Consider the following 18967-nt stretch of genomic DNA (forward strand, 5'->3'; position numbering starts at 1 on the left):
TAATTAGTGATGTTGAACATTGTTTCACGTGTCTGTGGGCCATCTGTATATCTTCTCGTATTTTCAACCTAAATGTCCATTCTGGCTTTTTCTGCCCCTTCTGTCTAATAATAAGAAGGAGGAGGAGGAGGGAGAGGAGGGGGAGGGGAAGGGAGGGGGAGGGAGAGGGGAAGGGAGGGGGAGGGGGAGGGGAGGAAAAGAAGAAAGAGCGTCAGTTCACTTGAACTGCACATTGATCACCAAGTGCATTATTTCATGGCCTCAGCTTTGTGGTTTTTTGAATTGCTGTTTCTTCGAATACGTACTTCCACACTTTCTATACCTATGAAAACCCATTTTATACTACAAGGTCAAATGATACCATGTCCCCTAATAAATTCAATTTTCCTTCTTCGAAAAACCGGGATCATTTTCTACTACTGTGCATCTCATCATATATAACCAACTCTGGAAGAGCCTCCATAACAGCTTATTGCCTAATAAAGCTTAAATTCCTTCAATGCAAAGTTTTTTCTATTTACATATTAAGACAAACCTAAATACACCCACACGTAGCTATTTAACACACCTTGATTTGATTTGACGATACATCACCATCTAGACTATCATTTAAATGTGTATTTGTTAGGATCCTACTCTCTCATATTGCTTCTTCTTGAAAAATACTGCTCTTTCAGATGACTGAGCTACAGAGTGATGGTAATGACTCATACATTCTCCTGAAAGTCTTAACCATGGAATCCTCTTGATTCTCTATGCTTTTCACATTCAACTTTAAATGAAATTTGACAATTATACCTTTCTTTTTTGTAACAAGCCTTTTTATTTTTAGTCCACTCCGCCAGAGTGGGAAAAAGTGGCAGCTCGCCGCACTGCTCAGCCCTGGGGGCACCCCCCCCAACTGAGGCGCCCGACCGCCAGCTTGGGTCAAAGTGGCAGCCTGCCGCGCTGCTCAGCCCTGGGGGCCCTACCCACCCGCTCGGGCGGCCGACGGCCAGAGTGGGTCAAATTTGCAGAACGCCACGATGCTCAGCCCTGGGGGACCTCCCCACCCACTCAGGCGGCCGACAGCAAGACTGGGTCAAAGTGGCAGCCCGCCGCACTCCTCAGCCCTGGGCACCCCCATCCACTCAGGCGGTTGAGCGACAGAGTGGGTCAAAGTGGGAGTCTGCCACGCTGCTCAGCCCTGGCGGCCACCACCCCACTCAGGTGGCCAACAGCCAGAGAGGGTCAAAGTGGCACCCCGCCGCACTAGTCAGCCCTGGCGGCCCTCCCCCCCCACTCAGGCGGCCGACCGCCAGAGTGGGTCAAAGTGGCAGCCCGTCGCCGTGCTCAGCCCTGGGGGCCCCACCCCAAATCAGGCGGCCCACCGACAGAGTGGGAAAAAGTGGTAGCCCGCCGCGCTGCTCAGCCCTGGCAGCCCCAACCCACTCAGGCGGCCGACCACCAGGCTGGGTCAAAGTGGCAGCCCACCACGCTGCTCAGCCCTGGGGGCCCCACCCCCACTTAGGCGGTCGACGGCCAGAGTGGGTCAAAGTGGCATCCCACAGTGCTGCTCTGGGGTCCCTCCCCCCAGTCAGGCGGCCGACCGACAGAGTGGGTGAAAGTGGAAGCCCGCTGCGCTGCTCAGCCCTGGGGACCCCCGCCCACTCAGGCGGCTGACCACCAGAGTGGCCCATAGTGGCATCCCGCAGGGTTGCTCAGCCCTGGGGACCCCGCCCCCCCACAGGAGGCCATCCACCAGAGTGGGAAAAACTGGCACCCCGCCACGCTGCTCACCCCTGGCGGCCCCCTCCACTCAGGTGGCCGACCGCCAGAGTGGGTCAAAGTGGCAGCCCGCCGTGCTGCTCAGCCCTGGGGGCCGCCCCCCCTACTCAGGCGGCCGACGGACACAGTGGGTCAAAGTGGCAGCCTGCCGTGCTGCTCTGCCCGGGGCCCCACCCCCTCCAACTCAGGCGGCCGAAGGCGAGAGTGGGTCAAAGTGGCAGCCCGCCACTCTGCTCAGCCCTGGCGGCAACCCCCCACTCAGGCGACCGACCAGCACAGTGGGACAAAGTGGCAGACTCCCCGCTAGTAAGCCCTGGGGGCCCTCCCCCCCCACACACACTCAGGCGGCGGACTGCCAGAGTGCGTCAAAGTGGCAGCCCGCCGCCCTGCTCAGCCCTGGAGGCCACCCCCCACTCAGGTGGCCAAACGCCAGAGTGGGGCAAAGTGGCAGCCCGGCGCGCTGCTCAGCCCTGGCGGCCCCACCACACACACTCAGGCTGCTGACCACCAGTGTGGGAAAAAGTGGCAGCCCGCCGCGCTGCTCAGCCCTGGAGGCCGCCGCCCCCACTCAGGCGGACGACCGACAGAGTGGGTCCAAGTGGTAGCCCGCCGGGCTGCTCAGACCTGGAGGCCCCACCCCCTATCAGGCGGCTGAGGCTCAGAGTGGGAAAAACTGACATCCCGCCGCGCTGCTCACCCCTGGGGGCCCCCCCAAACTCAGGTGGCCGACCGCCAGAGTGGGTCAAAGTGGCAGCTAGCCGCGCTGCTCAGCCCTGGGGGCCGCACCCCCACTCAGGCGGCCGACCGCCAGAGTGAGTCAAAGTGGCAGCTCGCCGCGCTGCTCAGCCCTGGGGGCCCTCCCCACCCACTCAGGCGGCCGACCGCCAGACTGGGTCAAAGTGGCAGCCCGCCGCGCTGCTCAGCCCTGGGGGCCCCCACTCAAGCTGCAGACTGTGTAAATGGCAGCCCCTGTGGCTGGGAAGTGCTTTGCATCTACAGAAGCCTCTGGAACTCGGGCTATGTTCTATATATTATACAGAATCCAGCACAAAATGTTCCTCCAAGAACCCATGCAAAAGTCGCCCATCCTATTCCGCTGTCTCCCTTCTAGAGGGAACCACTATTCCGATTCCCCTGGGGTTTTTGGGGGGGTTTTTTTGATGCCTCTTTGTTGTTAAAATCCCACAGGTAGATTTTCTTAACACTGTATTTTTAATATTATTTTAGAACATTATCAAAAGTATAAACTGTACATTTTCTGTTTTGATTTGTTTTCAATGAATATTATGTTTCTAGATTTTACAGCTTTGTTGAGGTATAAGTGATATAGAAAGAACGGCACATATTTAATGCGTACAATTTGTTTAATTTAGATGTATGATAATAGCGCAATCAATGTAATAGCCATATTCAACAACTTCCAGAGCTTCCCTCTGTCCCTTTGTGGGCTTTTTGTTTTGTTTTGTGTGTGACATTTATTTTCTTGGTGGTGAGAACACTTACCATGAGATCGGTTACCCTCTTAACAAATATTGCAGTGTTCTGTGCTCCCATACCATATTGTTAACTATAGACCCTGTGTTGGGCATATCTCTAGAATCCATTCATCTAGTACAACTGAAACTTTGTATTCACTGAATAATAACTCCCCGTTTCCCCCCCAAAGCCTCTGGCAACCTCTATTGTATTTTCTATTTCTATGAGTTTAAGTATTTTAGACATTTCACTTAAGTAGATTCATGTAATATCTGTCCTTCTCTGACTGGCTCCAGGGTCATCCATATTGTCACAAATTTCAAGATTTTATTCTTTTTCAAGACTGAATAATATGCTGTTGTACGTATACACCACATTTTCTTTATCTCTTCATAGGATGATGAGTTATTTTTATATCTTGGCTATTGTGTATAGTGCTGCAATGAACACGAGAATGCAGATATCTCTTCGAGATACTAGTTTCATTTCCCTGGTACATATACCAGAGATGAGATTTATAGATGATACGGTATTCTATTTTGAATCTTCTGAGTAATCTCGATGCTGCTTTCCATAGCAGTTGCACGTTACATTCATACCAACAGTATATGGGGATTATAATTTCTCCACAACCTTGCCAACCCATTATCCTTTGTTTTTTTTTTTATAAAAAACATTCTAACAGGTGTGAGGTGATATCTCATTTTAGTCCTGATTTGCCCTTTCCTGGTAATGAGTCATATTAAGCATCTTTTCATATACCTGTTCATTTGTCTTCTTTGAAGAAATATCTATTCAAGTTTTTTGCCTATTTCTTAATTGAACATTTTTTGTTTTTGCTATTGAGTTGTAGGATTTCCTTGTATATTTTGGAAATACATGATTTCCAAATTTTTTTTTTCTGTTTTGTAGGTTGCTCTTTCATTCTGTTGATTGTTTCCTTTGCTCTGAAGAAGCTTTTCAGTTTGATATAGTCCCATTTGTCTATTTTTGCTTTTGTTTTCTGGGCTTTTGGTGTTATATCCAAATAATCTTTGCCAAGACTTATGTCAAGAAGATTTGCCCTGCTTCTCCTAGTTGAACAGTTTCATGGTTTATGTTTAAAGCTTTAATTCATGTTGAGTTGATGTTTGTGTATGACGTACAGTAGGGAAGGCCTAGCCAGCGCAATTAAGCAAGAAAAAGAAATAAAGAGAATCCAAATTGGAAAGGAAGAAGTAAAATTATTTGTTTGAAGATGACGTGATCTTATATGTAGAAAGCCCTGAGGACTGTACAAAATTAATACAAAAACATTATTAGAATAAGTGCGCTCAGTAACGTTGCAGGGCACAAAATCAACATACGAATGCCAGTTGCTTTTATATACACGAACAATGAGCCATCTGAAAAAGATGCTTTTAAAAATCCAATTTACAATAGCATCAAAAATAATAAAATACTGAGGAATAAATTTAACCAAGGGGGTGAAAAATATGTACGCTGAAAATGATAAGTTAATGATGAAAGAAATTTAAGAAGCCACAAATACATGGAAAGGTATCTCATGTTAATGAATTCGAAGACTTAATATTGTCAAAATGTCTATAGTAGCCAAAGCAATCTACACATTCAGTGCTATCACCATCAAAATCCCAGTGGCATTCTTTACAGAAATAGAAAAGGCAATTCTAAAATCTTGGCAGACCTACAAAAGACCCAGAACAGTCAAAGCAATCTTGAGAAAAAAGAACAAAGCTGGAGGCATCACAATTCCTGATTTGAAAATATATTGCAAAACTAAGTAATTAAAACCATACGGTACTTGCATAAAGACAGACGTTATAGACTGATGAACAGAATAGAGAGCCTAGTAATAAACCCATGGATATGAGGTTAGCTAATCTTTGACAAGGGTGCCAAGAACACACGATGGGGCAAAGACAGTCTCTTCAATAAATGAAGTTGGGAAAACTGGATAGCCACATGTAAAAATTTTGTTTCTAGAGTTGTTCAGTATTATATATATATATGCATAAACCAAGATTTTCATATCCATTCTTTTTTTTAATAGAAATCAGTGGTGTTGTCTCTATTCCTCACAATGGTGTTATGAATATTCTTATAAAAGTCTCTTGGTACCTTTGTACAAAAGATCTCTTAAGTAATTCCATAACACAGAATTATTGTGTTGAAGAATAGGCAAATGTTTAGCTGTAAAAAATAGTGCCAGACTATTTTCTTGAAGTTAAATTCCACCTCCCCAGCAGTGGGTAAGAATTATCTTTTAGGCTTATCTTTGATAAAACGTTATTTTCAAGATTTTAAAATATTTTCTATGCATTTCCTATCAGACTGATTTGTTTTTATTAGTTTACAGAAGTTACTTATAATTTATGGATGATAATTCTTTATTTGCCTCTCTGTTATTTACTTTTCAATTGCTTTGTAAACATAGATTCTTGAAACATTTGAGAAATTTTTTGCTAGCTACGTGTGACCAACTTTGCTTAAAATTTTCCATTTTTTGGGATTAATACTCCTTGTACTGTATTTGTTTCATTCAGTATTTTATGCATGTCTAAAATATTCAAGCTTGTTCCATTTGTTGTTCAAGTGATCTCTATTTATATGTAAAGTATTTATTCAGGCTTGACTGACCTATCAATAAACTGTGGTGGTATTTGCAATCTGCGGTGTGTAAATGTCAACCACTCTTTTGTTTTTTCAACTCTGTAGTTACTTCACATGTTAGGTACATAGTAATTTATAGTCAATTATATTCATGATGTATTGTATCATTTAATGATAGTTTTATTTTTTTCTTAGAATTTATTTTGTGGGATGCTGATATAGCCACCCATATCAGAATGTTTGTGTTGTGCCATCAAAATGTTTTGTCCTGGGGCACAGTGGTTAAGTTCCCACATTCCACTTCAGCAGCCCGGGGTTCCTTGGTTTGAATCTTGGGTGTGGACCTATATACTGCTTGTCGAGCCATGCTGTTGCAGGCATCCCACATGAAGTAGAGGAAGATGGGCACGGATGTTAGTTCAGGGCCAGTCCTCCTCTGTGAAAAGAGAAGGATCTGTGGCAGGTGTTAGCCCAGGGCTAATCTTCCTCAAAATTAAAATTAAAAAATAAATAAATAAATAAAGTTTTGTTCTATGGGCTAGAAGACACACCTTACACACACCCGTGCGACTGACTCCAGGCCCAGCCTTTAACCACAGTGCAGATATTTGTACCTGCTCCCAGGAGAGCTCAGTCCTCACTGAGCACTTAGTGCGGATCACCACTAATGTTTGTTTTACAAATTTACATTAATTTTTGGCCACCTGTAATTGCTCCAAATTTCTTTTAGCCCAGCCACACAAGAAAAATGACTCTTCAGGCTGCACTTAATGTTTTTGCTGCGGGAACAACACTCTTCTCCATGCAGACCTCCAGACCTTTACTTGGCTGCTCAGTGCTGCTTTCTTTGCCCCTTTTTATGTATACTATGGCTGGCTCACTCTCTACACCTCTAGAGTCTTTTCACTTAGGTTGAAGTTTGAAAATTCAGTGTCTTAGTTTTGCTAAAACAGATCTGTGTTTATGTTTCCCACTCTCATTGCTCTGGCATGATTTTCAAGAAGAGAGTGATAATGCCGCCTTTTTTGTTGTTGTTGAGGAAGATTCATTCTGACCTAACATCTGCGCCAATCTTCCTCTGTTTTGAACGTGGGTTGCCGCCACGGCATGACTGCTGATGAGTGGTGTGTGTCCATGTGCAGGAATCGAACCTGGGAACCTGGGCAGCCAAATCAGAGCACTCTGAACTTTACCACTACCTCGTGGGGGAGTCCCCCAACTTTATGTTGTAGTAGTAAAAGTCAAAACCCTGGCTATTTCCTGTTCCTTTCAACAATTGTGCCAATTCCCAAGAACTGAGCAAGTGCTTAAAAAAATGACAAAACTATGGGGGTTAAAACCTATTGGGAATTATATATACCTTGCCATTCCCCCAAAATAATGGCTGGCATCTCTACAATGTAGTCTGGAATTCACAAATTAATTTAAGACAATGCATAAAATCTAACTATAAAAGATGCTATCTTAATAGATAATTTGATTGAAAGGATATTAGGGTTAAATACGAAAGCTCTGGAGGGCTGAGATTTATTGAGGAAACTTTAAAAAAATCCTATGATTTTAATGTTCAGTAAGTTTGATCCATTTTAACAATATTTTCCTTCTGTAGAAAGAATCCCAGATCTACATTGACCCTCAAAAACTGCTCAGTGTCTAATTTTAGCCATGTATTAGGTGTAGGGGAGGAATACGAATTATTGTGAGCACTCTGAGGGGAAATGTTTTTCTGAACATTCAACTCATGAGAAGAAATCACAGAAAAAGAAGAAATGTAATGATATACATATTTCAATTTATAATATAAAATTTGATGTATGTTATATTTTATGAACATGACGTGCTTCTCTATTAGATTTTCAGTTTTTAACCATTATGTGATTATATCTTTTTGCCCTCATTTCCAATCATCCTGCAACTCATCCTGTGTAATAATATATACGGCATCATCTTAAAATAAAGGATCCATATTCATGGCTAATCTAGATATATTTACAATACACTGATATGGTGTAATATGAAAATGGAGCATTGTATATTTTCTCATGGGGATTTACCAAAGCCATATTTTGTCAGAAAGACGTTTTTTAAAACTTTAATTATATTGAACATTTTGGAAGAAAGTATAGTAGAATTTATTTCTATGTTATGTTCTAAAATCCTCCTCTGAAGCAAAAATAATATATTCAAAATGAAGGAACTCATGAGTATTACTGTATGATTTTAAAAAGTAACACATGGATACATGCATAATGTATGCATTTATGCAAAATTTTCTATATCAAGTAATTGAATATGATTATGTTAAATAAATATATTATTCAATATTCTCCATACATATTGCTAAGTTTAAGAAAACCTCAAAAAGTATAAATATGTGTTCATATTATACGTAGTATTTATTTCATGTATTGACAAATAAATATGTGAAATATTTATATAAATGTGTCAAATAGTATTTTCTACATGGATTTATATTAAGTAAAAAATAGTTTCCCATAGTTTTTACTTCTGAATATGATCACGTATAAAGTCTTCGCTAAAATTTCACAAGCAGTGCTTTGTAATATTCATGCCAAGTTGTATCTTTCTTACTCCTCTGCTGTTACTAGTTCTTGAAGGGTACAAAACAATATGCACCAAGAGTGTAAAAATGTGAGTGTTGCCAGTAATCCTTCTAGTAGGCAGTTTATAGGAGACAGAAAATAAAAGCATTCATCAGCTGTATTGTTTTGGCAATGTTCCCACATTTTTAGTGGCATACAATATTTGTTCGTATGAATCGCAGTGAATTCCACTCCCTGGATGTTTGCAATTGCACTTTTCATGTGAGTTACTGAGCTTGCACAGAATTAAATGTCAAACGAAATCAGCCCAAGTGTTTTATAGCATGAAATAAACCTAAGCAGGGCTCAGGGAATTCTTGATATAGTAATCCAGTTTCAATGAGTGAATCCAGGGTAAAATTTAAATGCACACTTCTATTCTATAAGAAAACACTGGGCTTAATAACATCAGATTAAAGAATATTTCCTTGTTATTATTTATTGAGTACTCCTTGGATCTCAAAGTAGATATGTGTCTACTTGACTTACAAAAATAATGTATTTTTAAATATTCTTCATATATTTGCAATAAATCAAATTTAATTATGTAATTCAAATTAATTTTGTTTTTGTATTTTAAGCATTTCATGCTTCTGAATCAATTTTTGTTATTTGATTTATCATTTAACTCAAAACTAGAAAGTATTTCATAGGTGGAATATATGTAAAATTTTTATTAAAATATTAAAATAAAATATTCCCCAATCCATGTATAATTATTTAAATTTAATGAATTTATTTACATGCCTTTTCTTTGGAAAAAGATGAGGCTTGTTCAATGAAGTGTTTACGATATTAGTTTTTTTACTCAACTACCTCAGTTTGAAGATTGTTCCATAGACAGACTGAGAGATACATACTGTTGGAAACAACTAATACAAGATAATATATTTTTGACATACTTGGAGGAAAACAATCATGTAAAAAATTGTATTGCTTATCTATCACTGTTTAACAAATTTTCCCCAAATTTAACGGGTTAGGACAACATACATTTATTTTATTCTGTTTCTATGACTCAGAAATTTCAGGATGACTAAACTGATTTCTTCATCTCAAGGTCTCTCACAAGGCTGCAGTGTCTGCTGGGTTTCACCTGGGGACCATTCACTTCCAAGTTCACTCCTGTGGTTGTTGGAAGAACTCAGTTCTTCATGGGCTCTTGCACTGAGGAGCTGTGTTTATTATTTTTTTTAAGGATGCTTTTTTTGGTGAGGAAGACTGGCCCTGAGCTATCACCTATTGCCAATCATCCTCTTTTTTTTTCTCTCCCCAAAGCCCCAGTATATAGTTGTATATCACAGCTGTAAATTCTTCCAGTTCTTCGATGTGGGATGTCACCATAGCATGGCTTGATGAGCAGTGAGTAGGTCCAGGCCCAGGATCCCAACCAGTGGAACCCTGGGCCTCTGAAGTGGAGCAGCACCATAGCCGCTCAGTCGGCTGGAGGAGCTCTGGAACAGAGACTCTCAGTTCCTCATGGCTGTTGGCCTGAAGCTGCCTTCATTTACCTGCCACCTGTGCCTCTCCATGGGGCAGCTCACCACATGGCTGCTGGCTTCATCAGAATGAACAAGTAGGAACCAGAAATGGCATCATCAAGATGGAAATCACAATCTTTTGTAATCCAGCCTTATCCCGTTACTTTTTGTCTTATTCTTCTTGTTAGAAGTAAATCATTAGACTGAGCCAACACACAAAAGGAGGGGATCATACGAGAGCATAAGATTTTAAAATTCATATAAAATAGATTGTGGAAAAATGCACTTTAACTTTTGTCTTCTATAATTAAAAAACATATGCCCAAATAAATGTGACATAAGCAGAACCAGTAGCAATACTGGAAATGTTACATAAATTTTCAAATCTAGGTTAAAATAAACAGGGAAAACACAATTTTCATAGTAAAATTAAGTATGTCAAGGAAACAGAGTGGTAGCGTTGAAACAAATAAAAACTATTTCGGCACATAAACCATACCAAAGAGAAATAATAATAATTTAAATAATCTAACCTTGCTTTTAGAAATAAAAAGGCATTCAGATTGAGTTAGGTCACAAAATAAATTTATACAGAATTTTTCAAAATAGCACAGAAAATTTAAAGGAAAATTAACTTATAAAGCTACTATAGGGAATGCAAAAGAGAAGATAGGTATCAAAACACAACCACCCTAATAAACCATTAGTTTATGTGACTAAATGAAGGGCACTTTTTATAAACATCTTTTAATTGACATTGAAGCTATTGTTAACTTAAGGGATCAAATATACAGCACATGAAAGAATCGCCTTGTTAAATAGACAGACGGAAACCGGCCCCTGTAATCTATCACTCACACACTAGGTGTCTGTAGGAAACGTTCACCGTTATATCTAAATTGGATGTATTATAATTAATTAATAAGATAACATATTTAAGTGCTTAACAGAGCACCTGATACAAAATTATAACTCATTAATTGAGAATTATAATAAAATTAAGCAATTCTATTACACAAAACAATAAGTGGTATATAAAAGATAAATGCTTAGAAATAATAGAAGAAATTAAAAGATACATTTATTGGGAAACTTTTAACAGTTTAAAAAAGGACAATAAGAAATGATTCGGAAAACATAAGGGCTACTTGATAGATAACATTATTTCACGAATGTGACCAAATTAGATTATATAGGTGGACATGAGGAATACAACAGCAATCTTCCTGTAGTGAACACACTCTACCTTGGCTACCCATGACCCTCACTTCCTGGTATTCACCATCTGAATAATCCTCTCCCCTTGAGAGTGGACAGGATCTGTGACTTTCTTCTGGTCAACAGAATATGGGAAGGATGACATTGCTTAGAAGATGTAATTAAGATCCCAAATGAATTGATTTTATGTTAATCAAAATATCCTAGTTGAGTCTGACTTAATCGAAAAACGTTAGAAGAGGAACTGGACCCTCTGAGAAGAGAGTCTCCCTTGTTGGCTCTAAAGAATTCCACCACCATGTTCTGAGAGGGCCTGCAGAAAGGGCCATGAGACGTGGAACTGCTGGTGGCCTCTAGGAGCTGACAGCAGCGGCCAGTGAAAGCTAGCAAAAAACAGACCCCTCAGTTCCATGGTAGCAAGGAGATCAATTCCACCGACAGCTTGAGGGAGCTTGGAAGCAGATTTTTTTTCCCTTTCAAGCCTCTGATGATACCACAGCTCAACCTGTACCTGATTCCAGCCTTTTAAGACTCTGACTGAGGACCCCAGACTCCTGATCCCCAGAAATTTTGAGCTAATAAATGTGAGATAATAAATGTTTGCTGTTTTTCGCTGTTAAAATTGTGATAACTTGTTAGATAATACACTTTTAAAAATTAGGCAAATGAGCAACTGAATTCTCTATGACATATTAAACCTAGGAGAAATTTTTTTAAAAGATAAAAGTTTTAAATAAAGGAAGCAAAGCAGAAATTTTCTTAAAAATTTCTAAAATTATCCCATTAAGAATCAAAAGCAAACCCAATTTACTTCATTTAAAGGAAAGATAAAATTTCAAATATGTTAAGAACTTTTTCTGGGGCAGCCTTGAGGGCCTAATGGATAAAGTTTGGCGCTCTCAGCCCTTTGGCCACCCGGGTTCATTTCTGGGTCGTGGAGCCACACCACCCGCCTTTCAGTTGTCATGCTGTGGTGGCAGCACACATTGAAGAAATAGAAGAACTTACAACGAGGATGTACACCATGAACTGGGAGACTTTGGGGAGGGAAAACAATGAGGAAGATTGATTGTCCCTGCAAAAAATAAGAACTTTTTCTGTTTGATTTGCTCCCTTAGACCCAAATGCTAGCATAGTGCCTACCACGTACTAGAATCGTACTTCTCTATTACCTTTCAACAGCGTCGGTCAGATCATGAGACTTCACCAGATCAATGAAAAGAGAGCATAAGCGATATTTCTCTCTCAGAAGTTTTGAGGGCCAGCATATGTCTCACCAAATTCCCTTTTCCTTCTTTGGAGAATACGGGTGCATGTGTCAAAGTGGAAACTCTGCTGCTACCTAGTTATCTAAGATGAGCAGAGCTTGCATGACAGGAAGTATGACTAAGAATACAATATTGGCTATATGATGTCATGAAGGTTTAGGTTTATTTGTTACTGCAGCAGACTGATTTGTAAAAATGATGCTTGAAGTAGGTGCTACTGTGACAAAAGCAAAATGCAGAAACACAGCAATGGTTAAAGAGTCCGTTGATTTAAAGGGTTGGATGGAATTAATACTGAAGTCTAGAAGGAGAATGATAAATATTATACAGCGACAGAACAGTTGGTGCAACTGTCCTTGTGATCAGGTGGAATGTGCTAATGTTCTACTGAACTTTTATTTATAGAAGATGTTAGAAAACATAATCTCAGTATGGATAGATGAGTGACCAATGGTTTCAACAGAGTAAGTACTATTTTAAAAAAAGCGATGCCACCAAGATAAAATATATAGCAAATTTGAAGAAGAATGGAAAAAGAACAGAGAGAGGCTAGAAATGCAGAGACTTGCAGGGTTGGAAAACACAAATTGTTCTCAACTCTCGAAGAAGCAAAAACAAACTAAGGAGACCTACAGAGGCCAATGAAAATTTAGAATTGTGTGAATGATCAAATCAAAGAATTCCTTACTAAATTGTATGAACAAATTAAAGTGGTAATATTAAATCACATCAATTAGACAAAAATAGCTCATGGAAAAGAGGCCAAAGGTACAACTCTCCTACCAAAGCCTAATAAACTCACATTAACCACATGAGATAAAGAGGGAGAAAGAGAGTGGGCAGGGTCTGGGGTCAGAAAGCAAAATAATAATAATAATAATTAATAGTAATAAACCAGATACGAGACATTATGCAGGAAATGAACTGTGTATTACGGTCTTATACTCACAGCTATGTAGCACATGGAGTTCACCGAATTCAAACAGATAAGAAGCTAATTGAGTTAAGGTTGTTTGTACTGTCATAAGCATCACTGCCCTGTACTAAATGACAATAAAAGACTCTAGTGCCTGCACACATCAACATGCACAAAGCGGGCTGAGAAAGCTGCTCAGCCCCTGGGCGTAGTTCTGGATACCAAATTCCAGAGTGGGCAGGGATCAGACTGTAAAGGAAGGGTCACACAGAAGGTGAGGCCACTGGTGGTGGAGAAAAATACACAAAGTTGCTTGAAAAGAGCTTTGTCATCCCCTGGTTAGGAGGCCTACTAACAAAAGCCAAATGGGATTTGAGCATCATTCCAAAGTTCTACCAGAATAACAGTTACAATGCAAAACAAAGACAAAACTGTAATTATAGATCATATATATTTTGATCTTTGCCTATCTGAAAAGATCTCTTCTACACTCTGCCCCATTTGCTCCAATGTGGAATCTAAATGTCACAATACTTTTCCATTAAAGACCTTGTGATTTTTTTCCCATGGTCTTCTAGAGCTCAATGTTCTGGAGGAGCTTTCTAACACTAACCTGATTCTCTTTCCTCTGTAACCATCTCCCTGAATTAGGTAACTCACAGGCTTCCTATTTATCCTTAGAATATGTGACTTTCACTGAGTAATATTTTGTTTTGTTTTCTTTTCAATACTGTCCATTATGCAGTGGCCTTTTTGGTATTAACGATTAACCATTTCTTTATTTCAGTTTTCACCATTAGTTTGATTTTTTTATACCTCCCTATCCACCCCATTTTGTGCTCCTGGAAGTATTATTCTACGGATTTGGATGTTCTAGATCCCGTGTGTCATGTCTTAGCCCTCAGTATTTTAATCTCTTCTTTGCGTGTTTGTTCTGCATTCCAGTGGAATATCTAATATTTATCTTCCAAATCACAGTCAGTATTCCATATTATCCACTCAGTTTCTCTGTTGGCTTTTTCCCCATTATTTTTACCACCATACCTTTTGTTTCCCAAAATACTCTTTCTTGCCAAGCTTATTTATTGATTCCTTCCTGAAAAAAGTGCTTAAAGTTGTTTTTATTGCAAAGTCCTATCTGTTTTCTGCATTCAGCTTTTTTATCAACAGCTGGTTGTCCTAACGAATCCACTCATTTTACATCTATTTTGAAAATTTTCTGTTTCTCCTCGTATGTCTGATTATTATTTTTTCAAATCTGTCATTTTTAGGAAAAGAATGTCTAGATTGACATAGAATGATGGATTGTTCAGCATCCTTCATGAATCATCTCATTGCTCAGTATTCTGAGGAATACATTTTCTATTTCAGTTGGTCCCTCTGTATGCTGAAAAAAAATCGAGAAGAAATCTTATTTCTATCTCCCTAAATCCTTTCACAGGAAAATAAATAGAACATGCTTAATATAAGGCAATTAATAACTATTACTAAACCCATTAATTACTGGTGACAAAGTGAGCAAATCTGTTGCAGTAAACATCTAGTGTGCTGATGTCACCCTCTTGTCCCTAAGGCAGGATCCTCTCATTTTCTTGGCATTTTTCTCTGGGACAATTGGAGCTATCAATTAGAAGGTTATCAGTTAGAAGGTTAATTCCACATCCTGGACCATACATTCTGACATTATTTTGTGTTTCTGTCAAATGTGTTTGCTCCAAGAGAACAAAAATGGCACACTAATTCTAAAGGATATCATCAAAATGAACAGAATGTTCAATAAGGCAATCCCACCCCTATTGGTCTGTGTCCCAATACTTATCTTCCAAAGCAAGTGCTTTCTTCTCATATGACTGATCAACCTTAGCGTCTCTTCAGTTATGCAGGCCTAAATTATTATCAGGCTGCCTTCTATGACTTAGTGAAAAAGAAGTTAATAAATGTTACTGGGGTTATACGATGTGTAAAGCTTTTACATGTCCTTTTTAAAAGCTCATTAACTTTTCAAAAAACTAAAATGAATAAATAGATGTTCTTCCTATTTCAGCATCCACCCAAGCACAAATTTGTGACAAAGATCACTTCCACATCCCTCCTGGTAATCCAATCCCACATTAATGAATTGTCAGGGGCTTTGTCTAGTGGAATTTTTATGTGTGTGTTGGTTGAGTGAGGTGTTTGACATGAGAGTTTGGGTCTGTTTAGAAGTCTTCCAATAGATGGTAAACTTCTTCAATCAGGAGATTGCCTATGAATTCCCTTAAATGGCATGATCCCTTTTAAGTTGCTTTTCACACCAAATGAAGCCTGAGTGCATAGCCTGTGGTTAACTATTCAGTGTGTTGGTCCCTGGAGGAAACCTTAAAAGTCCTGTACTTCATCTCCTCGTCTGTTCCCCAGGCAGCGCCATCTTCCAGACTCTGAGGTGTTAGGGTTGTTTGAGTCCGCTTAGAGTCGTAGTTCTTGGGATTCAATAAGAAAGGAAATACCACATCATTCAGGATGTTTTCCAAATATGTTAAATCATTTTTGTCTTCCAAGTTTTATTAATGGCACCCAAATGCTTGCTGTGGTAAATCCCTTCTTCTCTTTGTCTCTGCTGCCAACCTTGACAGATTTCAGTGCCATATCCCTCAGTTCATTTTTAATAGTCCCTGGCAACTCCGATTGTACAAGTCAACTTGTGTGGGAATGACTAGCTCAGAATCTGAATCCCTTCACTTTCTACCTTATTACCCAGCTTGCCTTGTTTCCAGTCCCTTCTGTTCTGAGCTTTGATTGTTTTCAGGGCTCAGTTTAGAAAATCTGCTCACTTATTCCTCCAGGTTTTCCCCTTTTGCCTGCTTTGAATCAAAGGCTATTCTGCACTGATCAGCTTTGCCCTCCATCTGTTCCCGTCTGCTTCATATCTCCCAGAAATTCCTCAAAATTCCGCTGTATTGAGACAACCTCTCTTATGTCCCAGGGATGCTAAAATTTTTTAAAAATTATTTCCAAGTACCTTTTTGAGAAGAGGAAGAAAACATACGTGCTAAATAGTCTATTTTTAACAAAGATAATTGAATTTACCCATGAAGTCCCCTTGCCTGTCTGTATTTTCATTTATCTTCTGTTCTACTTTGTCTTCATGTTTGCTCCATAGTTTTTACATAAGACGGTGATGAGAAATCTCAAATACTCATGTTCGTAATTTTCCCTGATAAAAACGTCTTCACGATTCCCAAATATTCAAAGGTATTCCATTGGAAAACATGAAAATTTTCAATTGACTTTGGTCCCTCTGTACTTTTAATTTGATTCTATCTAGAAATAAGATAAGCTTTTCTTAATCAATATTCCTGTTTACAGATTATGCTTTATGAGGTAGATTTCCACTTGATTAAATTCTTACGCTAATCTGCTTCACGTTAATATAAGGAAGTAAATTTAGAAGCCAATAAAGTGTTTCTCATGATGACTACTTGTGTATATTTAGATTATTTGAAAGATTTCTAGGTTTTCTATCAAGTCATTTCAGAAGCCTATCTTTGTGTGTGTGTGTGTACATGTGTGTGTCTGCCTGTGCACGTGAAAACAGCTGTTCTGCTAATCAGGGAAGCAAAGGCTGCAGAAGTGGATTCAGTGATGAGACATCCCTTTGCATCGGACCAAATCTAATCCAGAGTATAACTTATCTAAGCTATCAACTCTTCAAAAGACTGTGACTTCTGAGCACTCCCAGCTTTGTATGTGATTCCTGTAGACAATACAACTGATTATAAGTTAGAACTTACAACAAAGACTATGTCATCATATGCCTTCTTTTCACTGTTAACAGTGTCTTCATTAATTATTGGTTACATCTTTATCATTCTATTGCATCTGTCATTGCTGTCATTTTGATGCCCTAGAATAAACTTTAATTTTTGCATTTGATTTCATGGAGATGACAAACATCGATATATTGCCAAATTTCCTTTACATGACTTATGCACAATATTTCAAAATAGCTTTAGTACCTGCAGTGAAATTTACCAAAGTTATCTTTCTTCTCTTCTTTTTTTTTTTTTAATCTTTTCATTGGGCTTCTTATCCCCTTATGTTGAAACATAAGAAGATAACTTGTCTGAAAGCATTGTTTCTTGTTTTTCTATTTACTTTAGTAGAAGATTATTCCACTATGAGTTCTGATATAATGTTACCACTGAATTCAAGTAGCACAATTTCTGTTAAGGTGACAGTATATTGTACTTCACTGTAAATGCTTAAAAAGATTTATATTTTCTAGGCCAAAACCAAATTTTGTTTTAATTTTAAAATAATTGTTAATTTGCAAAGTAGTCAATAATAAATATCATATTTTTCACCCAGATTTGACTTTCGCTTGAAGTGTTCTTGGATTGTTATTTCAGGTTAGTAGATTTGGCTAAATTCCCTAAGGCTTTGTCAGCTGCAAGTGTTTTAATGAGTGTTAAGAGACAATTGTTGGAAGACAGATTGAAACATCATTCAATCAATCAAGAACATTATTCAATATGTATTTATTTTACTAAGTTATTACTAAACTTTCAAGAAATTATTATATCTTCTCACATAGTGGTTTTAACATGTAATAGATGAGTTACTTGGAATTGAAAAATACGATATATTGATGATTTGCTTTTGGCCAAACCCAAGCCATGTTACAAGTGAGAAACCTTCCTGTTAAACAGAAATTCCTTTTCGGTACCACTCAAATATGTTATTTGAAATGTTCTATTTAGCTATCTACTCATCAGTGGCTAAGAGCAAGAACTGTGTTTTCAGAATATGGGTCCTGTCAATTCATTTTGTAATCTGTGAACTTGGGGAAATTACTTAAACCTTCTTGTTATCAGCAGCATAAGACAGGAATCATAAATTTACCTTTTTAAATGGATGGGGTAAATAGACAATTTAGGTACAACTCTTAGAGTGGTACCAGGCATAATCATACGTGCTGAATAAGTGTTACCTTCTATTGTTCTATCTGCCTATATAACTATCCTTCTGGGTTCTTGTCTAGCTACATTGATTTTGTAAAATCTTTTATAAGTTATGTTGTGATATCAAACAAGCTAGTTGCTTAAAATACATAATATCCACTCATTTCTCATTTACGTAATGTCCACTGTGGTTAGGGCAACCCGCTATAGATGCTATCCCCTATGTGGGCATATTATTTTAGGTTGCTTTGATCTGGGGCACCACTGTATGAATCCATGTAATGAACTCATAAGATCACAGTGGCATGGCAAGATATCTTAACTGCTTTCATCTAGAAATGGCATTCATACTTCAGATCACAGTTCATTAGTCAATGAAGTCATCTGGCTATGTCACACGTCAAGGTGACTAGAAGCTTCAGTCCTCTGACGTGCCCAGGTGGGAAAGAGAATTAGAAATATTGAAGAGCAGTAACAATATGGACCACTTTATCTACTGATTCTTTACCTTTCTACGTAGAAATTAGAAGTGCCATACATACTGAATCTTCCTCACTCAATTTGAGAGGAAGAAACTAAAATCTGGAAGGGAGAACTATTTAGAGTAACGTGATATGCAACTGACAGTACTAAGACTCATAAAAGGGATCTCCTTATCTTTAGTTGTCCATATTCTTTCCACTAC

General features: G+C 38.9%; 1 protein-coding gene across 3 annotated transcripts in view; it reads right to left on the reverse strand.

Annotated features, from left to right (window-relative positions):
* The window catches only part of LOC139045275 (protein phosphatase 1L-like), a 445752-nt gene that overhangs the window by 277946 nt on the left and 148839 nt on the right, over positions 1–18967 (reverse strand). The window lies entirely within an intron of this gene.

This window comes from Equus asinus, chromosome 5, assembly GCF_041296235.1.
Source record: "Equus asinus isolate D_3611 breed Donkey chromosome 5, EquAss-T2T_v2, whole genome shotgun sequence".
NCBI classification, from domain to species: domain Eukaryota; kingdom Metazoa; phylum Chordata; class Mammalia; order Perissodactyla; family Equidae; genus Equus; species Equus asinus.